This window comes from Patella vulgata, chromosome 4 (assembly GCF_932274485.2).
Source record: "Patella vulgata chromosome 4, xgPatVulg1.2, whole genome shotgun sequence".
NCBI classification, from domain to species: Eukaryota; Metazoa; Mollusca; class Gastropoda; family Patellidae; genus Patella; species Patella vulgata.
The window spans coordinates 11,765,037-11,771,677 of record NC_065882.2 but is presented as its reverse complement, the minus strand read 5'-3'; positions in this window follow the sequence as shown (position 1 = coordinate 11,771,677).

Sequence of the window (6,641 nt, the reverse complement as noted above, 5' to 3'; positions counted from 1 at the left end):
GCCATGCAAATAACCCCTGTCTGTTGAAATTCGGCGACGAACGGTACTGACCGACTAAAAAGGTAGGACGTTCAACCACATTTTAAATGAGATGTGCATGCCTTACCTTGGACATGATCATCTTATATTTAGTGAATTGTCATGTTTTTGGGTGTAGACCTGATAGCAAAGGAATTTTCCATGCATCGGCGCTACTACAGTAGCAGCCGCAAGTCATCTGATGAACCGATGGCTTCAGTACCAGATTTCCATGTTTCGTGAACTGAGAATAGAAATCCCCATGGTGAATTGTTTGCAATGTTTATCATGAACTTGTTAACTGTGTGAATAACATCCATGGCCAGGGATTCTGAGTGCCCGTTGATTATATGTATGATGATGTTGCTGGCCCAATTCAACACGCTCTTCCTTCGCGTCACGAAGCCTGTCAGTGTCAAGCTTTTCCCCGGTAACATTTATCAATACGGCATTTGTATTCCGTGAGCTAAAATGTACAATGAATTCGTCTGTTTTATCTGTGTCGATATTCCCGTGAAATTCAGGAAATATTTTCACACTTTTGATCACGTCGTCAGATAGGGTTTCCCGGTCACAGATTTTCCCAGATAAGGATTCTCAGAAATCCAAGCGGGTTGCGGGCTGCGGGCTGGAGTGCAACTATGAAACTATTCAATTGTTTTTCGGTCAGCTTGTTTCGGGGAGATTTCTATTTGCCAGTTTGTACAAATCGTGGTTCGAAGTTTTTTGATCCTGTCATGCAAGATGTTTTTCGACATTCCAAAATAAAAGTATGGTGCTGAGACACCCTTAAGATGAATTTCAAATGTTCTTATTATTAATTAGAACAGGTTCCTCTTTAGTTTTTATATTTTACGCAAACGTATATTGTGTTAAATCTTCCAAGTGCAAAAATGGAAAATTTGACTTATTGACCTCTGGGGAGAAAGAAGAAAGGTCAATTTAGCACATTTACATTTCTATTGAAAGAGTGATCATTTTCGGCATGTTTTCGTGATACAAGAATGGCTGCGTATTCACTTTCAGTCTAAGTGACCTCATCTGACCTTTAACCACCCCGCATCATTCTACGCCAAAAAATACTATAGAAAAGTTGTGTCTTATTTTGATGCGACACCTTCCCGTACTGAGCCTCCAGACTTGTATAATATGAGGAAATGTAAATGTCCTTATCCTATTGCACTACCTATATTGAGATGGGTCGGTTTGCCAAATTGTCTCCAGTCGTTCAGGTGCGTTAAAATGGCCAGCGATTGTCAAATGCTGCATGTAATTGCCACAACTGTTAGGCTCCATTGCATTTACAGGCTTGCAAGGGCAACAACTTGGGGGAGGGGTGGCTCAAAATCGACAGAACTAAAGGGTAAATGATATCGAATTTGTCAGATTAACCAGCCAAGTGATAAAATATTGTAAACCAGCCAAAGAAATTGACAAAGTAGTGTCAGATGTTCCGATATGTGAATCATACACTGTCTAGCGCATGACACTCGTCACTACTTAAATAGCTATGAAAAAGAAACATGTTCCTTATACAATAGATAGAACAAAGAAATGTATAACTAAGACAGTCGATGAAATATCCCTTTACCTATAATTATATTAATAAATTCATTAAAAGCTACTTGAGAATGTGCAAACACAAATGTTTTCGATTAAACATTCGCCATATCTCCATGTCAATAAGTCAACGATAAGAATAACATTTACCCTGTGAAGGGGTTTATGTCCACAAACTTGATCGTCCTCGTCAAAACAACTCCTTGATAACCTAGAACAACCCAGTGATTCCGAATGAGCGTCATCAATGTGAGGTCATGAACTTCTGAGAGATGGCAGTAGAAAGTCGAATGGTCCAAAAGGGGCGTTTTCCCGGCCAAAAGCCCCAAACAACATTTCTACCCCGTTCTTCTAGCATGTTCCAAAGAATGTCCCTGTCAACTAGCTTCGTTCGTAAACGGCCATGCACAGGTTTTAAATGAACTATCCACAAAAGTAAGAAAATGTGGTGGCAGGCCATTGTTTATGACCAACCACGCCCCGTCGCTGGCCCATCTTCATTTAAACATGTATTGATCTATATATCCTCTTCAAAAAAGTAGGGGATATTCAGAAACAATACAAAACTGCGGAAATGCACTGCTGTTTTTATTAGAGGTTACGAGTGTATGTTCATAACAGGCCAACTGCCTACACATGAACATAAACAGTTTATATGGGCGGCTTATCTGACAGTCCCATTTCTCTCGCAAAGAGATACACTGTCAAAAGTGAAAATGGACGTTTTTGATGTTTGTCTTAATAATGAGTAATTGCTCTACCAATCCTCAGACATGCTCATAATCAACCGTCCAATCACGATTTGGGGCAATCTGACCCACCCCTCTTGCAGTGCCACGGCCAATTCTTGCAGTGTTTTCGGTTGATGTTGACGAACACGTCTCCCGATCATGTCCCAGGCATACTCTATAGGCAAAGGGTTGGGACTCATGGCTGGCCAAGGCATATGGACAATATGGTGAAGCTGGAGGTAGTCACGACACGAGCCATATTATCTTGAAAGATGAAACGTCGACCTGCACGTTGAGCAAAGGGCAGAACTATCGGTGCCAGGATGTGGTCACGGTAGTACACACCAGTGACCCTCCCTTGAACAATATGCAAGTCCATTCTGCCAGTCATGGTGATTCCTCCCCACACTCGAATCTGTCATGCTGTCTGACGTTAACATGACACTCATTTACACGCCCCCAAACGCGAGCACGCCTATCGGTGAAACCCAGAGTAAATCTGGACTCATCTGAGAACATTACACGCGCCCATCGACCATTACCCCCAATTTCTACGCTGCCTACACCGTTGACGCCTGTTTGCCATGTGCTGGCGAGTTAATGGAGGCACAACACGTGGTCGTCGCGCATCCAAATGGGCTGCATGTAGCCGATTTCTAATCGTTTGGGGTGTAACTCGAATTCTGTAACTTGGTACAAGTTTACAGAAAGCTGATTGGCCGTTTGTCCTCGATTTTGCAGGACCTGTGAACGAATGTATTAATCCTGGGCTTGTGTAGTGGCTCTAGGACGACATGAACGAGGTCTATCATCAGCATTGTGTGTTTATTGGTACCGGTTCCACAGTCTGCTGATCACAGACTATGACACATTAAGCATGTTGGCTACTGCTCGCTGAAACAGGCCAATAGCACGTAGACGTTCATCATAATGAAGACGTCTCATTGCAAATTAAGAGAGAGAGAAATGGGGTTTAACGTCCACTCGACACAGACTAGGTCATTTCGGGACTAACATTGCAAATTAAACGTAACAGACTAAAGCAAAGATACGCTAAACAGTAAATCGTATCCAAGAACCGATAGGAAAGCCAACATGGATAGGATGAACCAGAACGCGGCAGTTTTCATCAACCCGTCCTTGAAGTGTCAAATTTGGCAATGAACCCCTCTGTGGTTCTGTTGGGGCGGTAAGTTCTTTATCTGCAACATTCTCTCAAAGCATGTCAAGTGTCCATGACTTTTTCATATCTCAATTTGCATTTCAATATCCCCTACTTATTTTGAAGAGTATAATTCCATGTACACGCATATTTTACCTAGCACGTGTTTGATCTGCAGGATTTAAAAATAAAATGTACAGCGTCATGTGAAGTGTCGTCGAACTGTTGTTCATTTCGTTGGACCTGTAGCAAGTACATTGTAATTCAGCAAATTGTGAAACATATTTAAATTCTAAATTGCCATAGGATTTAATAATAACATCGGTCGAATAATGTCAACGTAGTTTAATGACACCATGGATTCAAGAATTCAGTGACAATATTGAATAGATTTCTTATGACATCTTATAAGTGATTGTTCTTCTAAAATTGATAAATTGAACGGGACTTACCTGTAAGGTAAAGTTTGATAACAATTTTATCCGTCATCTTCAAAAGGGATTAAAGGAGATTAGCATACTGATCATCAGTATTCAAAGTAGTGCATTACATGCCAACAGCACACAAAGACAATATATTACATAAGAGCAGAGAGGGAACATCTCACCTTTAATCCCTCCTGAAGAAGATGACCGGATAAAATTTTAATCAAACTTCACCTTACAGGTAAGTCTCATTTAATTTATCAATTTTATCCTGTCAACCTTCAGTCGGAATAAAAGGAGATTTCAAAGATTGCCTTGAAAGCAGAACACAAGAAAACACCAAAAGATCCCGTTCAAATACTATAAGACCAAAACCAAATTACAAAGAGTTAACTGTCTGCAAATTCAGAACACAAGCTACTGTGACAATTCAGAACTCTTTTCCGAAATACAAAAGTAATTGTAATTAAGCACTCTTAATAAAACAATGTATACTACAACGTACTGTTACCAATCACAAGGCATCTTCCTATGCCTAAACATGATAAAAGTAAAACATAATTTAACTGTTTAGATTTAAAACAGTTGTAAGAAAAGCATTCGCTTCGTTATCATCATTATTTGGCACATCATAAAAACGTTGAAAAGTTCTAGAATTAGTCCAGCCTGCAGCTTTCATAATTTAAGTCAAAGGTAACATACGAACTGCAGCACATGTTAAAACAGCTTTAGTGCTGTGTGCACTATAAATGTTCACATCAATGCCTGCCTTACTCAAAGCTGTTTTGATCCATCTGGATATTGTAGATTTAGAAGCCGGTAAATAAGGTGTTACACTTGTCAAAAACAGTTCACTGTTCGTACACCGAAATATTTCTGTCCTGTTTAAATACTCTTTCATGGCGCGCACTACACATAAATTTTGATTATCAAAAACTGGTAAAACCATTACAGGCTGTATCTTAGTTGGTTTGGATTAGTTAATAATTGAATTTATAGAGATTATAATCCTGTTAGTCTCAAAGATCAGATCAAAGGTCTTAACCACATGAAGAGACTGGCCTCTTTGTCCAGATACAATAGTTTCGTAGATAAATCCAAAAACGATGAGTCTTCGTTGGGAGAAAGTTTTTCTAAATAATTAAGCACAATTTTCACATCCCAATCACTTCAGCTACCATTCTGATTTTGGGTTTTGTATATTGTAATAAATTCTGAAATGAACAGATCAATTTCTTTGCTTTTTCAATTGGTAAACGAACAACCATATTAACCGAGTCTAGATTGAAGACCAGGTGCTCTAAAGATTGTTGTGGTTCAAAATTAGATTTGTCTTTGTGAATTAAAAATTCAAAAGCTTGACAGTGATGCAAACATTGTTGATATGTGTTACCCATAAGAAAAACATCATCACTATAACTAAGGACACTACCCCTGATTGTCTCGGGGTGTTGGGTGGCTTAGTGGTTAGCACGTGCGCGATCTGTCATTGAGTCAACTGGCGTGGTTTCGAATCCCCGGTTGTACGTGACAAGGAGTAGGGTCGCCTGTCCAACCTCGTGGGTTTTCTCCCGGTCCTCCGGTTTCATCCCACTGCTAAAGACCCCTACGCGCAAGCGAATTATGGAAATAAAATTGAACCATGTTAGTCCCGAAATGACCTAGTTTGTGTCTAGTGGACGTTAAACCCCATTTCTCTCTCTCTCCCCACGGACTGTCTCAAATGTGCAAAACTGGCTTCATAATTTTGTAAAGATTCGAGAGCCACTGCACAATCCATTAGACAGTGCATTAAATTGGTACAACTTCCCAACTTTCTATGATGTTTGTTGATAGGACCAGAATAATAAGCATCCCGCACGTCAAGCGAGCTAGGACATATAACAAGGTACAATAAGATCAAATGCAGTTCGAACCGTGTCCATCTTGGAGTGGCGATAAACTATAAATTCCTTTGGATTTAAAATCATTCGAAATGATCCGTCCTTTTTTTGGACGCCAAAAAATAGTTGACAGAAATTCCCCCTCAATGACCTTTTTATGTGAAAGCTTAATAATTTCAGAGAAAATGAATTCTCTCTCAGTGTTATGAAAAGTATGCTGTGTTTGGGGGGATTTTTTTTGAAAAGGAAGGGAAGAAAACTCAATATCAAATCCGGAAATGGTTTTCAAAATCCATTCATCAGAGGTATAAAGCTCCCAAACATCAACAAAATTACCAAACTGTCCTGCTATGAAGCTACTTATCCCTGATAAGTCAGGGAAAGGATCAAAGGATATAATATTATGATCAGTTCCTTGCCAAAATGCATCAATGTCAACTTTTGTCAAATCTGATTTGGTTAGGCATACCTGGTCATTACCTATATCAATGGAAATCAAATCTGGTAAATTTGACTTCTGGCAATCATTTGTCATCATTTGTTGTTTTTGGGCTTGCTGTGCACACTGGGACTGAAATTGCGTCCAAACTTCTTCCTTTTGAAGGGTTGTCTCTGGCGATTCTCTAAAAAACGCTGACCACTGTTAACTTTCATTGGCAGGTTTCTATTGAAGGGTTTCTACCACTGCTATATGGTGAGAATCGGTTAGAATGACGATCTCTGTAACTGTATTTGTTGTTAGCTTTCTGACTAACATGATTAGTCACGGAAATATCCTTTAGTTTTTGAGACAGGTCACTGCCGAATAAGAGGGCGCCGTTATCGCCCTTCAAAGTACAAAGAGAACGATAGTGTGAGTGAA